The sequence below is a fragment of the Hirundo rustica genome, chromosome 8 (assembly GCF_015227805.2).
Source record: "Hirundo rustica isolate bHirRus1 chromosome 8, bHirRus1.pri.v3, whole genome shotgun sequence".
NCBI classification, from domain to species: domain Eukaryota; kingdom Metazoa; phylum Chordata; class Aves; order Passeriformes; family Hirundinidae; genus Hirundo; species Hirundo rustica.
In genome coordinates, this window is record NC_053457.1 from 13,552,648 (window position 1) to 13,573,799 (window position 21,152).

At 38.4% G+C, this 21,152-nt stretch overlaps 1 long non-coding RNA gene across 1 annotated transcript; it reads left to right on the forward strand.

The window, feature by feature from the left end:
• The first annotated feature begins 2,699 nt into the window (after positions 1-2,699).
• On the forward strand, positions 2,700-6,879 carry LOC120755973 (uncharacterized). The gene is made up of 3 exons (XR_005701961.2): positions 2,700-3,139; positions 4,565-4,709; positions 5,098-6,879. It is a non-coding gene; the product is annotated as an uncharacterized LOC120755973 (long non-coding RNA).
• Positions 6,880-21,152: the final 14,273 nt, after the last annotated feature.

The following is a 21,152-nucleotide window of genomic DNA, read 5'->3' on the forward strand; positions in this document are numbered from 1 at the left end:
GTAGGCTTTGTGAACCATGCAAGCCCATTAACAAGCAACAGTTTGCACACTAAGGATTCTTGTCTTTCCTTGGGATTTATTTAGCCAGTGGATCTCCATACCTGCAGCCAATGATGAAGAAAAATACATGTGGAAGCTGTCCACATTTTTGAGACTTGCTGTAAAGTTAAATAAGGACTTTAGGGTACATGCTACTGTTTGTTTGCATGGTCCATAATTAGTGTCTCATGGTGCTATTATTTCTCAAATGAAAAAAGTGAAAGAACCCTGCATTTTCATGTACAGCATCCTTGCAAAACAACCTCTGTAACATTGGGACTTAAGGATTCTGAGGAAAAAAAGACGAGATGTATCTTCCTGACATGAGCATCACATCCAAGAAATTTGCTTGATGAAAATGGGCATGGTGAAGGAATTTTTTTTTTTAATTGAATTATGGGTTGTCAGACTGTTTTCATAGTTCGGTGAAGATCTTATTTTTCAACTAAATAACAACATTGTCAGTACTAGTTAATGAATATCATCAGAATGGGCTTATTTTTGTTGGCTCAAACTCCTCTTAAACAGAAGGATTTTTTTTAAAAATAGAGTTGATTTTATTGTGTTTCACTTTGATTCAAAGGAGTTTTATTTATAGTAATCATTTAACAACTTGCTGAGTACCTTTAAATATGCCATACATATACTCGCTGTGGTATGCAGCCAGAGGGAATGCACACAAAGACATTGGTAGAAAATAATTACGTGGATTTGACCACTTGACAGCAAACTGTAATGAATCTAGTAAAAATCTCCATTGTAGATCTTGTTAGCTTCTAGATACATCGTGGCTTATGTTCAAGAGAGAAGAGGAATTCATAGTAGTGCTGTAAGAAGCAGCTGTGTTATTAGAAGGATGAAAATTTTTCAAATGAATGTTTAATCATTTGCAGTTTTTATTTTACTGTCTAAAACTAGGTGAAGTTTTTTGTTTGGTTGGTTGTTGTTGTTGTTGTTTTCCAGAACTAAGTTGTCGTGCTTGCTTGCACCATGCTTCAATTGCATGCCATTTACTCTCCTTGCACATTGTAAAAAAATGGTATTGGTAATCTAGGCTGAGATTCTCCTGCTGTGTGCAGCTTGTCATACTTAATGTGAATAAAACAATGCAAGAGAAAGCAGTTTTAATTGTGTTCCCCTTTCCTGATGAAATTTCAGTTCCGGAAGTGTGTCAAAGTCAGAATCCCAAATGTTTAAATTCACTACCTCTCACTTTTTGTACAGTTTCATCATAGAATATTCAATTTTATTTTTATTAGACTCAGGTTTTAAAACCATAATTGACTTTGTAGAAATAGTTACAGAATTAATGCAAACACAGAAAAAAAATGGAGATATTTATTTTCTAGTGGAAGTGTATGATAGTGGCTAGCTTCTATCTCAGATTAGTTGCTCTGGTACTGTCTGAATAGTGATTTAAAAGGGGAGGACATTTCTTTTGCTCTGTTGTGGGATTTAGCTGCTGCTTTTCATCAGTTCACACAAACTGCCAAAGCCAAATGTCTGCCTTACCCTCCTTACACCTAATGCACTTTCTCTATAAACCCTGGGGATTACACCAAGCTTTTATAACTGGCAGCATGGCATTGCAAGGGATGAAGGCAAGGTGAGAAAAAAAGATATTAAAGCTTCTGACTAGGACACCAGGACCATCGCTCATCATCAGAGCTGTCCTTGTGAAATGTTGATACTTCCAGCAGTCCTTGGAAAGTCATACTTTGCCACTAAATGGAAAACAGCAATTATGCTCTGATGGATGTTCAAGATTACAGTATTTCTTATTCCCAATCTTTACAGCTTCAAATAAATATCTCCCTTGTTTCCCGCTGTCTTACTGCTCCCAAAGAGTGCATTCACGAGTGGAGAAGCCCTAGACATGTGATAACTAGACTATCTGTGTAATGTCTTTTTATACTACCATGAGAAGTCAATATTTCATTTAAATTTCTTTCCTCTGAAACCGCAATCTCCTTCATGCTCTCCATTTTCTGAATTTTAGAATCAAGGTGGGTCTTTCCAGGTTGTCCTTTTACATGTGAACAAACTTCCCTTTGTCATATCCTGCTGCTTTTCCTTTCAAAGCTTGTAATTCTAAATAGAAGCTTCTGGTTTTGTTTTGTGACTAAAACCTTATTGGAAAAATGCTACTTTCCTCGTAAAGACTGATTGCTACAGCTCATGCCAAGCACATAATTTCCTGCTCTTTAGGCCATCCTTTCACATTTTTCTACCTCAAGTTTACTGATTGCTCAAGGAAAAAAGGTCAAGATGTAGTCATTTGAATACCTTAGGTTTTCAGGTCCTGCTTCTGTTTCTGAGGGACTAGACAAAAATCATAGATGGGTATAGGCTGTGTGTTGTAGTTATTTCTCAATCCTTAGATGCATCCTTCTTAGACCAGCATTAAGAGCTTTAAGTGAGGTCTCTGAATTCTTTATTGAATGTGTGAGAATTGTTAAGAATCTCATTATGGCACCTATGGCAGATACCCCAGCATGGGAACATAAGGGTATAGTGTGGAAAGACAGAGATACTGCTAGAGGCAATCTTGCCTCCCGTATATTGCAGCTGCGTTAATTATCAAAGAGTGGGAACAGCCTTGCCCTTACAGCTATGGGTGTGATAAAAGAGTGAATTAGCTGGGCGAGGAGGCAGTTGGAGTCTGCTGGCAGTGCTGCAAGGAGGGAGGGATAAGATGTTGTATAGGGACAGACAGGTGGCTCTGCTAGGGACAGGAGGGAGTGAACTGGAATTGAGAGAAGGAAAGAAAGAGCCAGAGCTGTGTGGAGCTGCCTATGAGAGGCTATATAGAAAAAGTGTGAAAGACTTGTAGATAACAAGGAGCTGATGCTTGAAGCCTTCTGAAGTTCTGCCAAAGCACTCTTGAGTGTTGTGGCCATCTCAACAGCGACAAATGGTGACCCTGATGTGATACAACAGCCTGAACAACATACTCTGTCTGGACGCATATGGGGTCCTGGTGACTGGCAACATTGACCCATTGGGAGGGGGGGATGGCATTGGTGAAGCTGAGAGGGGTGTGTGGAAGCCACAGCAAGGTCTCGACCTGATTTTCTCCTATCAAGGCACCTGGAAGCAGGTGAGTCACCAACTAGTGATAATGGGACACAATTCATCTAAGGAGTGTTGTGACCACCTCGACAGTGACAGTACAGGATATTCAGAGAGAAATGCCTGGCATACATGCATCTCCATTGGGAGCATGCAAATCTTCATAAAGATACCTGTATTTCTATAAAGAATGTAGAGTTTTAAATCCTTTCTAGGTTGTAAAGTAGGCACATGCCTTTAAAATTATATGCATCCCAAAGGGGAAGATAAAGCTTTAAACCTGCTATTTCCAACTCTGTGGAGTTTATTGGCTCCCTATCAGGATCTTCCAAGCCTTAGTCCTATTTAGGAATTTCTGGCCTGGAGGTACCCTCCTGGCCTGAAGGATTTACCACCTATTTTGCGTAAAAGAATTAGTGATCAGTTTGTGGACTCAGTGAAAATGATGCTTCAGCCCTGAAATTTAATGGTCACATTAGGCTGAAGGTGTAAAATTTCAGTTCCAGAGCTTGGCAGGAAATACCTGTAGAGTGAGCAGGTAAAGAATTTTCTGTACTGTTTGTTATGAAAAGTATTGAGTTGTGAAAAACTAAAAAAGTCATGGATAAAAACCTTAATGCTTCTCTTCTAATTGATTAATTTGTTGAACTATTCAATTCCACACGCCAGAGAAATTTTGATACAACCAAAGGGTGCAAAAAAACGGTTTTTTTATCTCAAGGAGAACCTTTGTAGGCTGAGATTTGCCAAGCAATCCAGCAATCAGATTTTGTGTCTTAAATATTCCACAAGCTCAGATGTAGCTGCAATGGTGGTAGTTTGCAAATATTTGCACTTATAAAGTCGTGGTATACTGAAAAAACACCACTTACTCCATATTTGATGCTTCATCCATTTAAAAAATAATTCATTACTTTTAATGGCCTCTTAAACATCTTGTGATAGACTTTTAAACAAATATTAAAGATATGTAATGAGATAGGAATAGGGTCACTGTGAGAGCAGGGCATGAGTTTAAAATGTCAGTGCTTATTCAGAGCGATTTGAGGCACCATGCAGGACTGATTGCAGGACAGCATGGGTGGGATTTTCATGTCTGAAGTGTTGCAGTAATGTGTGTAGCAGGTTTGACACTGGCCAAATGCCAGTGCACCCATGAAAAAAATCATTCACTCATTCTCCTCTGCTGTAGTTTAGCAGAGGAGGGGGAAAGAAAACTTAAGGGGTAAGATAAGGAGTAGGAGAAAACACTTTAAGGGCAAAACAGGCTCAAAATTTTAAAGGGTATAAAGAAAAAATATTAACAGAATTAAAAAAGGATAATGAGAACTAAAAATAAACTTTTAGAACAGCTTTTCTATCCCCCAGCTCTTTTTCCCTTCCCATCAACAGTGCGAGGAGACAAAACCATGGGGGGTTTAGCTAGTTTGTCACTTCTAAAATCTTTCTTCAGTTCGCTCAGGGAGAGGAGTCTCTTCTGCTATTCCATGGAGTCCTTCCCATGAGAGACAGCTCTCTGTGAACTCTTCCAGTGTGGTCCTAATTTTCACAAGCAGCAGTCTACCTGAAACCTGCTGCAATGTGAAGTCCATCCACAGGTAAAACCAGTCTTCCCACAGCTGTTTTTTTTGTGGGCCATTTAGTTTATGGAGTTTTGTTTTTTTAAGGATGAGCTGTTCTAGTATAAAAGCAAGAGTCCTCTTCTGCTTCTGAAAACAAGGGTTCTCTCCCTCTCTGTTCAAGCCTCTCACCAGATCACGGCTTTTCAGCAGGAATGCCCTTTTCTCATGGGCTGCTGGTGAATTCTGCATCCCCCCATGAACTTCTCAAATTACAGAGAAACAGTTGTATTATAGTCCTCACCCTGGCTTGCAGAAGAATCTCAGCTCAGAGCACCTCCTCCTCCCCTTCCCTCTTTTGCACCAACCTTAGTATCATCAGGTCGTTCTCCTCACATGTCTTTGCCTTTTCTTCTTCTCTAACTAGGGAGAAAATTGGTGTTTGTAGGTCCATTTGTTCTCAAGCTTTATCAATTGAAACCGTTTTTACGGAGTTCTGCAGTGCTGAAAGGTTGATCTCATCCCGGCTCTGCATTGGGAAAATCACTTGCCGTGATTTTCTCGCTGCTGGTCCCTGGTCTCTGCCAGCACCGTGCAAGCTGTGCCGGCCGCTGGCTCCACTCCAGGCCTCTTCTTCATGTGAGATGCCTAAAAAAGAAAAGTTGCTGCTGCCATTTTTGTCCTTCTGCCCACAACATGGCTGGCTGAAAGTAGCTAAGCAAATGGAGTCCATTGCAAGCCATGCCAAGAGAGTCCTGGCCCAGCTGTGCTGATTTTGGCCATGCGGTCCTGGCCACGTGGCTGCTCCTGGACCGGGATGGCCACAGGGCTGCTCCTGGCACTGTCCCAGCTGCACGGTTGCCTGCAGTGCCAGGATGGCTCCCTGCAGCCACAGTGGGCCCCTCCGGGAAGGAGCTCTGGCTCCACTGGGAATGGCCCCAACAGCCCCCTTCCCCCTCAGTGCCTCCTTAGAGAGTAGGGAGCAAGACAGCTTCCTGCGTGTTTTTCCGTCATAAATATGTTATGATAGAGGCACTTCCAGCTTTTCTAATTGGCTTAGCAGTGTGCCTATTCTCAGAGCTAACCAGAAACTGGTTTTGCCAGGCTCGGAGGAAGCTGCTAGCAGCTCCTCACAGAAAAAATCATTTCCGTGGCAGGCTTTTTTCCCCCTCACCAAAATCATCCTATTTAAAACCACCACAAATGTGACAAGAAAGAAGCACAAATTAATATGAGCTCTAAAAATTTCCATAAATCAGGAGGAAAAGGTTCTCTTTTGGTATTGTAGCAACGTTTTCCAAATGTGGATTTTTTTGGTGGTCATTTCCTTTTTATTCACTAGTTACACCAATGGATCATCTCCTGATTTATATTATTGAAAGTCAGAAGACTAACTTCTTATAATTTTCACACACTATTTTTCACTTTCCTGTTATTTGTGTTTTTTCCCATGTAGTATATTGTCCTTTTCAGTAATTCTAAAATTTCTCCTTCTTTTATTCTTTCAAATGTATTTATCTACAGATGTCTCATTTTTCCAGAGGCACTGCAAAAAATAGCTAAACTTCTACACCTAAAAGATCCTTCCATTTCCCTTTCCCACAAACAGTTAAAAGCATAAGAAAAGAACTGGTGAGAATAAAATACTAGAAAAGATATACAAATGGCTCTCTGTAATGGTCTCTCAATATTTCCCAGATAACAGAGCTGTTAGATCCACATTAGATCATGCTTCCTTATTAGGAGTCACTACAATCTGTCTGCTGTCATGAGATCATGTATTGTGAGTTCTTTTAATATGTATTTTTTTAAGTCTATGTTGCTATCCAGGTTTCTATTTCTACTCTTGCCTAGTAAGCAACATCCATTTTCTCCTTGTACTGCAGATTCCTTTTGCCTACTTTATTGACTTCATGCCTTTATCAGAATCAGCACAGCTTTTAATGTAACTACTGAGCCTGTCATTAGGGACTTGATGGAAGCATTCCTCAAATTGTAAATAAATTATACTTTATGTACAGCCATTATCATCTTTCTCTAGGGGTTTCAATGGCTCCAAGCTTTTGTGCTATAGACCATATCCCTTTAGGCAAGATATCCCTTCAGGATATTTCCCTTCAGGCATGATATGCTGGTTGTAGTCATTACAATATTACTTTGATTATTCTCTAAATTACCCCTCATTACTGTACATTTTCTTTGCTTTTCTCATTACAGATGTAAACATTGTGTGTCTGTTGTGTTTTCAGTCATCCTTCCATTCAACTTCTTAATATACACCTTCTCTCAGATTTTTGATGGATTTGGAAAAAAAAAAAAAGGAAAAAAGTTTCCAGCCGTATATGGACTCCACATATGTCATGTCTAAAAATATGAGAATTCAGAATATGGTTTCATATTTAATTTAGTTAATTATTGAACTAATTAGTCACAATAGCATATTAAAATGCAATTTTATTACTCTTTTGGGAAGTATTAATGAAAAGGTCTTGCTCTACGTCTTGATTGTAAACTGACCTGGGCTCGATCAAAGCTATAATACGAGAAGTAAATTCCAGAGGTGAAGGGCTTTTGCTAAGAATTTGCTGTCAACATCCCCTGACATTTACATTTAGGGGCTCAAGTGTTGCAGCTGACCCCAGCTGTCATGGTGGAACACAAGAGGAGAAGTAGGTTACTTAATTAAAGTCATTCAAAACCTTGACGTTGCTTACAAGTTCTCTGTTATGATTCCCATTGGGCTACATGATTTCATGGGCATGAACGCTATTGTCCATTACATCACATCCTATGGGAGCATGAGAGAATTTATTAGGGAGAATAGAATTTGTACAACAGCATTTGAAGCAGACATATTCAGAAAGTTCTTACAACCTTAATGACACTAGTGTGCACACTTAAGATACAATACAATTTCCATAAGTACCCATTTGTAAAACAGAAGCAGAACTCTTGAAGGTTCACAGAAATTTGAGTCTCCCTTTAACAAGATTTTCATTCTTCATTGCCTATAACAGTCTGAAGACAACTTATGAGTGTGAAGTGTTCCTTTTATCAACCCTTTTCATAAACTCATAAGTTGATTTTCACTTCCAACAATATTTTCACTCACTGTTGACATATAATGTAATTTATATTCTGTTTCCACAGAAGACATTAACCATGTATTTGAATCTGTGCTCAGAAGAACTCATGAAAACAGATCTGTGGGTAAATTTTGTTTTCATTTCTAGGACTTCTGGTTTCATAAAATTCATTGGAACTACCATTTTTTCTATGAAACAGAATTAATAAAATAATTGCTCTTGTACACCCACCACGACGCATTCCTACCAAGTGCTTGACAGTGTTGAAATTAGACAGAAGCATTGCATTAGCCTTGCATTGCATTTTAAGGAAGTAACCTGGCATTGTATGAAATTTCAACATTATTGTTCTAATGTTGATAAGTCCCATTTTGGGTCAGGCCACATCGCTCAAAGCATTTTGATAATAATAGTTATTGAGATGACTTTTCCTTCTTATTGCATGTCAGTAGGCAGCAATGGTGGTCATGAAAACAGAGTCCAAATTAATCCGTGAGCCAGTACTTAGTCGTCTAAAGCATTTTACCAACTGATGTTCTTCTCTAAGCAAAGCTGGAAGCTGTGAAGGATGAAGATATGCTTTCATCAGCATAAGAGGCTTTTGTCTTATTCTTGTTTTGTTGATTAGTGTCTAAAACCAGGATCATACAGAATCAGACTCACTAGGTTGGAAGAGACCTTTAAGATCATTGAGTCTAACCCATGCCCTAACACCTTAACTAAACCATGGCACCTAGTGCTACATTCAATCTTTTTTGAACACACGTAGGTGTGGAGACTCTACCACCTCCCCAGGCAGATCATTCCAGTATGTTATCACTCTCTCCATAAAAAACTTTTTCTGAACATCCAATCTATATTTCACTTGGAGCAGTTTAAGACTGCATCCTCTTGTTCTGTCAGTTGCTGCCTGGAGAAAGAGACCAACACCCCCCACCCCCCGACCACAGCCACCCTTCAGGGAGTTGTAGAGTGTGATAAGGTCACCTCTGAGTCTCCTTTTCTCCAGGCTAAACAACCCCAGCTCCCTCAGTCGTTCCTCACAGGGCTTGTGTTCCAAGCCCCTCACCAGCCTCATTGCCTCATCTGGACGCGGTCAAGCGCCTCAACGTCCTTCCTAAACTGAGGGGCCCAGAAATGGACACAGCACTCAAGGTGTGGCCTCACCAGGGCTGAGTACAGGGGAAGAATGACCTCCCTGCTCCTGCTGGCCACACCATTCCTGATCCAGGCCAGGTGCCATTGGCCCTCTTGGCCACCTGGGCACACTGCTGGCTCATGTTCAGCTGCTGTTACCAGCACCCCCAGGTCTCTTTCCCCCTGGGCACATTTGAACTTTAAGGCATACTCTGACAAGAGAAGGCAAAAAATCTTTAATCCTTACTATTCTTAAAGTTCAGTTTTCGAGGTTTTTTTTGAAGCGGCTATATGTAGCATCCAGCTACCTTTCATTGGACACTGTGTAGTTGGTATGGAGTCAGGTTAAATATCAAGTTGAAGGAAGCCTTAGGCTACTTTTTGTCTTGTTAGTTTGCTCTTTTTTGCAAGCTTCCTGAAAGGATATTCTAAAAGAAAATTGTAAGTTACTTAAAAAAAGCTACTTGTTGATAAAATCTATTTTCTTTATTATAGAGAATCTACCTAAAAGAGATCATTAAATGCTTACACACCCATAAACATTTATCTATGAAGAAAAGAAAATGAATGTTTAGAGACCTTGTTCTGTGACTTCAAGGTACAGACTGAAATGTTTGAAATATAAGCCCTAGAGTTGGGGTTTCTGAAGCAGTAATATACTCAAAATGATTGAAAACTGAACAGCAAACCTCAGAAAGTTGTAATCAGTTGTACAGGGTCTGACTGGAGGCCTGTCACTAGTGGTATTCCTCAAGGTTCAATAATGAGTCAGGTATGGTTTCATTCATTCAGCAATGACTTGGATGAAGAGATAGAAGCATCCTCAGCAAGTTCACTGACAACCCAAAGCTGAGAGGAGTGGTCAACACCCCAGGAGTCTGTGCAGCCCCTCAGAAGAACCTTGACAATTTGGGGGGATGGGAAGAGAAGAAATATTTGAAATCCATCAAAGGTGAGTGCAGGATCCTGCACCTAGGGAAGAATAACCCCATGGATCAGGAAAGCTTGGGGCTGATCTGTGGGGAAGCAGCTCTGTGGAGAAGGATTTGGGGGGTTCTAGCGGGCAACAAACTGTCCGTGATCCAGCTGTATGTCCTGGTGGGCAAGAAGGCCAAGAGTATCCTCAGGATATGAGGAAGAACCTTGCCGATAGGCCAAGGGAATTGATTCTGCCCCTATACTCTGCCCAGGTGACATGCATCTGGAATGTTGTGTCCAGTTCTGGACTTCTCAGTACATAAGAGACATGGAGTTCCTGGAGTAGGTCCAGCAGAAGGTGACAAAAATGTTTAGGATTAGTGTCTCTCTTACGAGGATGGACTGAGGGAGCTGGACCTGTTCAGTCTCGAGAAGGGAAAACTGACAGGGGACCTTATCAGTGCCTCTATTATCTGAACAGAGGATGTTAGAAAATGGAGCCAGGCTGTGCTTAGTGGTGCTGGGCAATAGGACAAGAGGCAATGGGCAGAAACTGATGCACAGGAAGTTCCACGTGAACATGAGGAAGAATTTCTCTAATGTGCAAGTGACTGTACATTGGAACAGATTGTCCAGAGCAGGTGTGGAGTCTCCCTCACTGGAGATATTCAAGAACTGTCTGGACATAATCCTGTGCAGTGTGCACTGGGATGGCTCTGCCTGAGCGGAGAGGTGGGACCAGACTCACCCCCTGTGGTCTCTTCCAACCTGGCCCCTTCTGTGATCCTATGATTTTTACTAAGTATTTAGACTTCTAAAGTAAATTCAAGATTTTAAAGAAGGCATATGCAAATATCCCCAAATTCTGCTTCAAAATAAAATATGCTTTCTTTACACTAAACAAATGATTCTAGATTTACCCAACAAAGGCCTGAGGCTTTAGTCTTCAGGACATTTATTTTTGTTAGGATAAGCTATCACCCTTAAAGTATCAGTTGTGGCTTTGAATGAATTATATACTACACATTTTTTAAAAATTAATTTTAATAATTTAAATAGCAGCAATTCTTCAGCAAGAACCATAAATAGGCATATGTGAAGCATCATGCCAAGAGATATGCTGCTCACAAACCTCTTCTCCAACATGCAGTCTTTAGAACTTACTTTGTTTTTAGTTTGTTTGATATATGAGGGGATAGTTTAGCAATTATAGCAACCTTTATCTATACACAAATGTCAGAAAATCTTTTTTCTCACTAATTCTTCTAGTTGGTGGTGGCAACATTTAAATTAAAATCAAATGTTATCTCAGGACAGAGACAGTAATTGTCATCATTGATGATTATGAACTACCTGCCTAACAATCAGGAAATGATTCAATTTTGATGTTATCTATGCTTGTTAGAAACCTGAAAGAAATGTTTCTTCCTAATTGTGTTGCAAGGTCAGTATAGTATCACAAATAAAAGTTTCTGTCTTCTAGAAATTCATGCTTAATGGAAAAATAGCAGTTAATTTTAAGAAAATCAGTTTTCTTTTCCAGTTGTTGGAATTTTCTTTTTTTAGAATGGTCTGATACCTCATCAGATTTAATTTGCATGTAGAAATAGATCATTTTACCTCATTATTTTTTGGCTAACTTGAATTGGAGTTTCAATCATCATAGAAAATGAGAGAGCTCTTAGTCACATTTGAGAATTAATATATAAAATCCTTTCTTTCTCCAATGTTCTTTCTCATGTGTGCATGTACTGTCAGATTACAAGTAATTCAAGATCAGTGAAACATGGTCAGCTTGATTAACAACCGACAATTAAATCATTCCCTTGTGGAAGACCTTAATACTTTTTAATTCTTGCTATTGGGTTATATAGATCTAGTACCTATTACCCAGGCTGCCATCAGGGACAAAGGGAACAGTGTTAGCTGTACTTCGTCAAACTCCAGCAGAGCATGCTGGAACACCATGGGCAGGGTACTGTAAACTCCAATTATTCTAGCCAGAGGATCTTCTATAGAAAGCATCGAAATAATAATATATCTATATCTATATCACTGGAAATTCCATGCTACAAAGATAAATTTCTTCTGAAATAGCAGATTTTTACTTCGCCTGAAAGCAAACTGCGGAGACTTACTGACATGTATGTGCTTTACCCAATTATGTAAAACTGAACTCTGATGTGAACCTTTTGTGCAACATAAAATAACCAAGATAAGAGTGCAATTGTCAACTGGTGTGGAGAAATACACAATATAAAAACTAATATTGAAGGAACTAAAGTAAGCTTTGCACGTATGACTACCTATGGTACACCAGTAAGAAATTGTTTAGAGCCTAGAATGACAACTTCAAGTCTAAGCTTGAGTATTCTCTGTCTAAGCCTTGCTTTCACTGCGAATACTGGTGGAAATTCACCCTTAAAAGCTTGTCTTTTGGTATTTGAGATTGTGTGAGTGAGCCACTGTTTTAAAATTGTCACTGCCTTTTGAATAAAACCAGAATCAAGCACTGAAATATTTAAATGTATTCTATATTTTCTAACTTGTGCAGTTACAGTTCAAAGCCTGCTAGATTTTGAGACATAGTGATAAAAGTCTCTGTTGCATGCAGCTCAGCTATCATGGTGGCAGCCCTGCAAACTTTCCCTGTCTGATCTGTCAGCCTCTTGAAGGCATGATGCTCAGCAGCTGATAAAGTGCTCTATGCTGAAACCAAAATTATGGGTTCTAATGAACCTCAGAAATGCTGCTGTCTTTGAAATGTGACTCCCTGTCCAGTGAGAATTGGGCTGTTTTCACAGTATTGAACAGCCACTGGATGATAATGACCTTCAATAGCTACACCTTGGGGCTAGATTTGAGTTTGATACTAAGAGGTGAAAAGCTTTCAAACTCAGTACCAGTCCCTTGAGCTATTTAGTCCTTCCAATGACTTATGTCTTGGTAAACATAAATCCCCTTTGTCCTCATCAGGCTTGCTGCTCTGCAGCAGGTTTTCTACAGGCTTTGTACCATTTTTTATTGTAGATTTTCTGTAGATTTGAGCCCTATTCACATCATCCAATGTATGATCTTGAAATGATGTTTTGTTTCAAAGTCCAGCAACATCAATTAACTGCGGCTTTGCTGGGTTTTGAGGCTTCAGTGAAAATAATTCGGGCAGATGCACATTTCGTTGTCTTTTTCCTTGGTGCAATCCAAAGCTCAAGCTCAGTGCTTTGGTACATATTTCTCAGAAACCTCACAGCTTAAAGTCAAATCCACTTTGTTACCAATGTTGTGGGTAAAAAGTACATTTTTAAGAAAATGTGTGAATGAAAGGAATAAAGATAATCTCTCAGTTTTACTAACAACTCAGATTTTCTCTTTAACATAGATAAAATATTCTGCCCAGGATCCTTGTTTCCTTCTCGTCACTTCTGTTTTCCTCTTGATTGAGTAGGTCAGTAATGTAAACTGATAAACTGCTGAGAAACATGATGTGGACATGAGGACTTTCATCAAGCTCATCATTTTAGGATGGCCTCAGGTGAAAAACATGTATACCTACATGCTTGTACATGTTTGCTTTATGCTGAATATTTGTTAAATATTTTCATGACAGCTGTAAAACAGTAAGGTTCATGCTGTAGTTCTGCATTTTGGGGAACATACTGTGACACAGGGAATTCACACTAAAAGCTACAGCTCTAGAGCATTTTTAAAATAATGTTCTTCTGGACTATATCCTTTCCTTACCTGGTGAAGCACTCACATGTGTAGTTTTTTTTCCCTTAAACATTTCCGTTGAAAATTTCTTTCAGTTGTGTTTTTCTTTTTCTCTTTTTTTTTTTTTTTTTAAACCACTGGCTGACTATTACTCTATTTAGACCATGCCTTGTCCCTGCACAATTACACAAAATAATGTCCTCTTACAAACAGATTAATTCAAATCCATTCAAATACAGCCTGGCTTGGAATAAGTGTTTACAATGTACTTGATTGTAAAGACCCTAGTAGACTACAAGCTTTATCAAACTAAGAATATAAAGCATAAAACCTTGTGTGCCTTTGTTGTTGTACTTTAATTCTGTTAATCGCCCTAGGTAAAGATTAGCTGCTGTTGTCAATTTAATTCAGCTTCAAACAAAGCAACAAGGTCACTTTTTTTTTTTTTTTTTTTAAGCAAACAGGATTGAGTTGTCATGTAGTTCTAATAGGCAGCACAGGGAATCATTAGTCCACCTCAGCTCCCTGACTGATGGGCATTTCACTTCAGTCATCTGACTGAGCACTAGTGGCCCAGTACTATTGACACCATGTCAGAGCTGAGAGAAGATGCCTTAATCGGCTCAGACACTCTCTGCATTGATTTGACAAGTTGCTGTAATGACCTTCTTGTTTTTCTGAAGGATTACTGTTTACCCAGGGAGGTGCTGCTGAAAGCATGTGCTGCATTGTCATGGAAACTATTATTGTTGCATCTTGATCCCATTAATGCTCTGGTGTGTGACACTGATATGAGACACTGAATATTTCAATGAAGTACATTCCACCTCAATAATATTAATCACTGATGATTCATTAGACTTACAAAATTTACAGGTAGTTCTGTGTATCTTGGTCAGCATCGACAGAAGGGCTGTGGCTGCTTAGGGCACTTTCCTGCCTTGATTTGATATTTTATGGCCCAGGTAGCTTCTTTACTGTGAAGGAAGAAAGTGCCACTGCTTATTTTGTTTGTTCTCTTTTCTAATTTTTGATCTTTGAGTTAGGTAGCTTGCAAGTAATTTAGGATTATTCTGGTTGAAGAAAGAAATAAGAAAACCAAGATGGGAAAGAAAAAAACCCCGAAAACCTCATACTTGAGACATACATCCATAAGGAAAAACAGTATTTTGAAGGGAGGAGGGTTAGGTGATATATAGAACGTTTTCTTCATCATGTTGAAAGTGTAGCAGGCTGTAACTAATATTTTTTCCCTCTTTCCTTGTAGCTCTAGGGTAATGGCAAGTGGAAGACATATCTCACAGCTCATGATTCTAAATTCTCACTTGTTCAGTGCAAGCATATTTTTCTCAGCCATTTCCTTCTTGTATTTGGTATATTGAGTGTGTGATCTTTACTGTCTCTAGAAATTAGTTTCTTACTACACCACATTTGGTTGAAACAAGCACGGTTCCAGCAGCAATTTAGGCAAAAAGGAGTAAAAAAGAGCCACTGATATGAAAGAAAAAATTCTAACAGGTTAGAAGACAGGATAGTTGTTTCCTTGGAAAAAATAGTATAGCAGGCTGTCTTGCAGGCTACGTCTAATGATTAAGCTGCAACAGAAGTGGTTATTTTGACAAATTTAAACAATTTCCTGTCCATTGATTTTTGATGAGAAGAAAGGAAAATCTTCAAAGTTTTTTTTACGTGAAGAATCATCTTTCATACACAGCTTAGTAATTGGGAAATACTGTTTGAAAACATATCAATACATGCTGAACTCTTATCTAGGGGCCACACGCAGCAAATGAAAGAATGGTGCTATAGAAGTAGCACTTTACGAAAAGAGCGTTTTATTTGAAAATAAAGAATTATTTCAGTTTTACTCTTCACTCTTCATCTTAAGTGTTGCACAGCTACTCAGGCTAGGATGTATTATATCATAAGAAATCTGACTGCAGGAGATGTTGAAACCAGTGCTTAGCTGCAGTAGTTTTCCATTTCAATCTCCATTCAATCCAATACACAATCATCCAATCATCAGCTAATAGTTTAGGGTATTGACAGAAGTTTCTTATTGACTTTCTTGTTTAACCTAATAAATAATGAAATGCCTTTCACAGTGTTTGAGGAAGTACTGAATATTTCCCCCCACACTGCAATTAGTTTTTATCTGATTACAGAATCATTAATATTTCTGCTTTGATTCTAAGTTGTCTGAGATACTGTCAGTGTCTTAGCACTTCATTCACAGTACAGGCTACTTGAATACTCTTTCTGGCATCTGCCTTTGAGAAAGACTGCAAAAATCACAGTCTTTGCAAGATTTATATCTAAGAACACAAACTAGGAAGGTTTTCCAGTAATCTAGAACAAAAAATGCAACCGTCTAAGGTTTTCCCCACTGAATAACTATTTCACGTGTTGTACTATGGTCAGAGATGATTATGGTTATGATTACCTTTCCATTTCAATGAAGAGAAATAAATACTTCACAAATATAGAATGTCCCAACTTCTTTTCAGAAGAGAGAGAGGCAGAATAAAAGCTCCTGTACTGGCACTTGGAGTTATTTCTTGCTGGCCTTCAGGGAATTATTCCTAACATGGGAAATGTTCATTTCACATTAAGAAAATTTTTTGGTTTAGAATATGCTCTTTAGTTGAGCCAGACTAAGTTTATATAAAGAATTCTGGCTTAGAAAATATTTGCCAGGTTCACATTCTGAGCTTTGTTTTTTTAATTTGCTTGGAACTTCCTAGTCCTCTGTTGTGACAATAAAAATTCTGGATAGCTGTTGTTCAACCTTACTTAGCAAATGCAGCAAGTAAGCTCTGGAATTAGTCCATTTCTGACATGGTAAAGAAGCAATGCCTTCATTTTTTGACTTTCAAAGGTGCAGTAGTATACTTGTCTCTATTACACAGAAGAAATTGTTTGATTGAGAGAAAAAGAATGGTTCCTTCGTTGTAGAAGGGAAAATGGGTGACCTTGCCCCTGATAAGTAACAGCTGTGTTAATCAGAGCCTTGCCCTGATGAGTCACAGCTATATCCAATAAAGATAAGTGTGATAAAAGGGAGTGGGGTAGGTAGTGAGGTGAGAATCATGAAGAAGGAAGAACATAGAGGAGGAAGAACATAGAGGAAGAGGGGACGATAGAATGAAGAATAGACTAGAAATAGAATTTTTCACGAAGAAGAAGGATCATGGGGAGAGAGAATCACTGCTGTGTGGTCAGTCTGGGTCTGCAGTTATACCCTGTTCTTGGAACCTGCAGTCATAGTCTAGCTGGGTAAAAGCCTGCAGTCAGAGACCACACACTAATACATGCAGTCAGAGTTTAGCGGGAAATAACCAGCAGTTAGAGGCTGCAAGGGAAATCTACAGCAGTAGCTTGCTGCAGCCAGAGTCAGTGAATAGTTGGAGTCAGGATGACTGAGTTGTAAAGAGGAATAAACCAGAACCTTTTCATGCTGTGATAAACAAGAAGTCTGTGTCTCGGTTCATTTCTACCCTCTAACAAGAGGGCTGCTGCAACACTTCATCTTCTTCATTCAGACCCGTACACAGGCAGTTGCTTTTTACACAGAAGATAAAACAGAGCCAGGAATTATCCTTTCCTTTTCCAAACAAACCTGCCATTCTCTCATGCTGCAGATGTTTTCTTGATTAGTAAAAATACTGTTTTAGGTTGTCAACATTAAATAAACAGGCATAAATAAATATAATTAGTAGTATTCTGAATTTTAGATTTTTTTAGGTATTAATCTTATACATTCAGAAAATATTTATGTGTGAGCTACATACATATTTCATGTATTAAATAAAATGTATTTCTATACAAAGAAATTAGACAGGAAAAGACAAGAATATGTACCATGTGTAAGTAGAAGTGTTTGAAGTTGAAGGAGTATTATGTGCCACTCAGTCAAATAATATTAAAATTCCAGACTTCAGAAAACATTCACTGTAAAACTGCTAGTAGACAGTATGTTTGCTGTTATATCCATATTACATTACCTGCAATTCAAATTAAAGACTGAGCAAATGTGGGATTATTGTATTAGATTGAGTTGAAATGTATTCAAAAGTGAAAGCTCAGCATATTGCAAAATACCTATATGGCATCAGAATGTTGATTTAGCCAAGAGGGATATGGCTTGCAGCCAAAGTGGCCCTTAATGACACTGAAATCAGGAGTGTAATTTTTTTTTTTTTTTTTTCCCCAATACATAGCTTTGAATGAGACCCTTTAGGCTAAAATAGAATATTTAGGCTTTATTTTATTTTATTTTTTATGGCCAATCTACTAAAAGTAGCCTTGGTTTTGTTCAAGAATTGAAGTGGTTTATTTTTATATTTGGAAGAAGTTTTCCTGAATGCTAATTTTGTAGGACCTTAAAAATAAAGTAATTTTTGAGTGTGTTCTTCACTTTAATAAAAATTCAAGATCTAATGGATGTTTATTAATCTTTTTGATGCAGTACTTTTGCAATTGCTGTTCCAGTGCTAAGCATTCAATATCATCCTAGAAGATTCCTCCCTAATCAAATCAAGACCTTAGGTTTCACAGGCCAAAAGTGAAAACCTTTGTGAGACATTTTTTTCCCCAGAATGCTGGTCTTTTGTCCTTTTAGGAAAATATTTACCCTTTTCAAGGAATCCTCTTTATTCTGTCTGGGTTTTTTTTATTCCTCTATGAACAATACACATGGCTGTTGGTGATTTATGCAAAATAGTTTAATTTAGAGACAATTTTTAAATTCCAGATCTGAAAATAAATGAAACGGCATCCTTTATCCTTAAAGCCTGCCCCACCTTTTTCCTGGTAAGCTTTTAATCTATATCTACAGACAGTAGAGCTGTGTAAGAGGCTGGCCCTAGTACTAGTTGGCATGATTCTGCTTTAGTATATTAAAGGACTTCGTAATTATCTAAACCTAGTTTAACACACTGATCACTGAGTTCTCTTGCCTTGAGCCTCTCCTAAGAGAATTGGTTCATACTCTTACAGTGGATATTGTGTGCGGTTTTGGTCACCACAATATAAAAGAGATAGCGAGCAGTAGAATTCAAAATAGGGCAAGGAAGATGCTGAAGGGCCTTGAAATGAAGTCGTATAAGGAGTGGCTGAGGTCACTTGGTCAGTTCAGCCTGGAAGAGACTGAGGGGAGACCTCACTGTGGTCTTCAACATCCTCATGAGCAGAAGCTGAGGAGCAGGAACTGAGCTTTCCTCTCTGGTAACCAATGAAAGGACTTGAGAAAACATCCTGAAGCTGAGTTGGGGTGGTTGAGGCTGAATATCAGGAAATGGTTCTTCACCCAGAGTTTGTTTGGGCATTGGAACAGCTCCCCAGGGAAGTGGTCATAGCACCAAGGCCGATAGCACCAAGAGTTCAAGCAGTGTTTGGACAATGCTCTCAGGTTCCTGGTGTGACCCTTGGGGTGCCCTGTGCAGGGCCAGGAGTTGTGCTCGATGATCCTTGTGAGTCCCTTCTAACTCAGCTTATTCTGTGATATGCTTGAATAGAATACAAAGATAGGAAACCATCAGCTTTCTGCTGCAATTTCAAACCCAGTAGTAGTATGACTAGTGTTGTGTGGAAAGATTGTCTGGCAACTAAGGACTAACTTTCTAGAACTCTGTACTTCACAAATGATTTACTGAAGCTACCAACAGAAACTTGAGGAAGAATCTGCTGAATAGAGGCAAGCTCTAGTAAAACAGCAAGACAAAATGTCCATTAAACCTCCTTACCCAGTTGTGGTATTTCTGTCTTTCACACAATCTCCTTGTTACTACAGCTTAAAATAAGAGAAAAAAAAAAAAAAAACCTGTTGAAGCATTTGATATTATTACATAGAGAGTGTGAATTTTAAGATTAGACCAACAAAAAAAGTAACTCGACACTACACACAAAGAAAGACAAACTGCAAATAGATCAGCTGCTGCCTTGAATCTGAATGAGACTGGAAGAAGATGAGATGATTTTTCCAACAATCCAGCTGTGAACTTGTCTTCACTGAACATGAATTGCAAGTCTTACACACACACATGCATGCACATACCCCTCCAATTTGTATTGATTATGTATTTTGCTTTTCATATCTTATCTCTCATCTTAGAATAGTCATAGACAACTGTTGTTATGCCATGTATCCATGAGGTTGTTCCATCTTGCCAGGGACCAGCATGATCAGGCATAAGATATGCCAGTTTTTGTGTCATTATAAAAATGGTGAGAATGAAGAACAGACCACTAGATACTGAGGCATTTCTCTTTGTGATGAGACATATTAGGCCATATCGGCAGTCAGATTATTAGAGGCTGGGTTCATGCAACTAAAACCAATTCGGACAAAGAATTTGTAAAATAAGTTTTTACTGGCATGGCAGTGGGCAACTTATTGTAATTTCAGTAGTTATTTAAGATCATTATTTTTGTTTGCAATATGTAGTTTCACAGGGCCAGAATATTCAACACAGAAAATACAAAAATTTATTTGCAAAATAAATCCCTCCTGTGGTATGCCCAGACTTGCATTAACTGGAATGAGTAGCTCCAATTTGAAGAGCTTTTTGATGCTGGCCAACTCCTGTAAGTATTTTTTTTCAGGTGAGACTTCAACAGTCACAATATTTGCTGTCTCTCCTGGCAGGAATATACTTGCTTGCTGAAACCAGTACAAACACATTTTCAATCAGAATTTTCAATTGCTTGTCTGGTAGCATTAAAAGATTCTTTAAGCAAAGATTAAAAATTTTACTAGTACTTCACAATATATGAAATACGAAGTTTTTCCAGCTGTGTCTTGTGCATACGGTCTCTCATTTAATTGGTTTTGAATTATCTTTTATGAAATTTCCTCTTGTTACTCTTAGCAGGACACTAAATAGTCTCAAATTGAAATCTGATCATTTTTCTTTTTGCTGTTTGCAGTTCTGTTGGTTTTCAAGTATCTTGTAGCTATCCAATGTTTTCAAACTGAATAACTGAAATTTTCCCAGTTTTTAATAGGTATATGTCCCATCATGCTTCTCTGTGTTTCCCTTTTGTAGATCTCTTCAATTCTCTTCTATTGGACTTCTGATGAGGGAGTAACATAAGAATACTTCACATCAGGACATCCTACTGTGCAGCACAAAGAAGCCCCAGCTCTTCTAAATATTTTTTAGGCTGTTATTATTGTTATTCTATATTATTTGTGCTTCACGTAGTAGTCACAGAAAATAAGGTTTTCTCAAAGAAATTTCTGTTGAAGTCAATTGGTAAAATATAAATCTGTTAGCAGTTAAGTGAAGATCCTGGAGACTAAGAATATAAACATAATTCTTCTGAATTGGTCATTGAAAATGTAACTTTTTCTAGCATTACTAAGGGTTGTTGGACAGTGGATTGGGGTTTGTTTTTGGTTGGTTGGATTTTTAAGGAGAGGATATAAATAATTTATTGTTTGTGGCTCTACCTGAGTTGCCGTAATTAACATTGCAGTGGAAGATCATTTTAGGCAAACATAGGGTAATGGACCTACATCTCCCTGTGCCATTATCATTGCATAATAATTCATGACAATAAAAATTTGTTACTATATAGAACTTCATTTTTGGCTCTTTGCTATTTTTGTTCCCCAAGTTCTTTGATT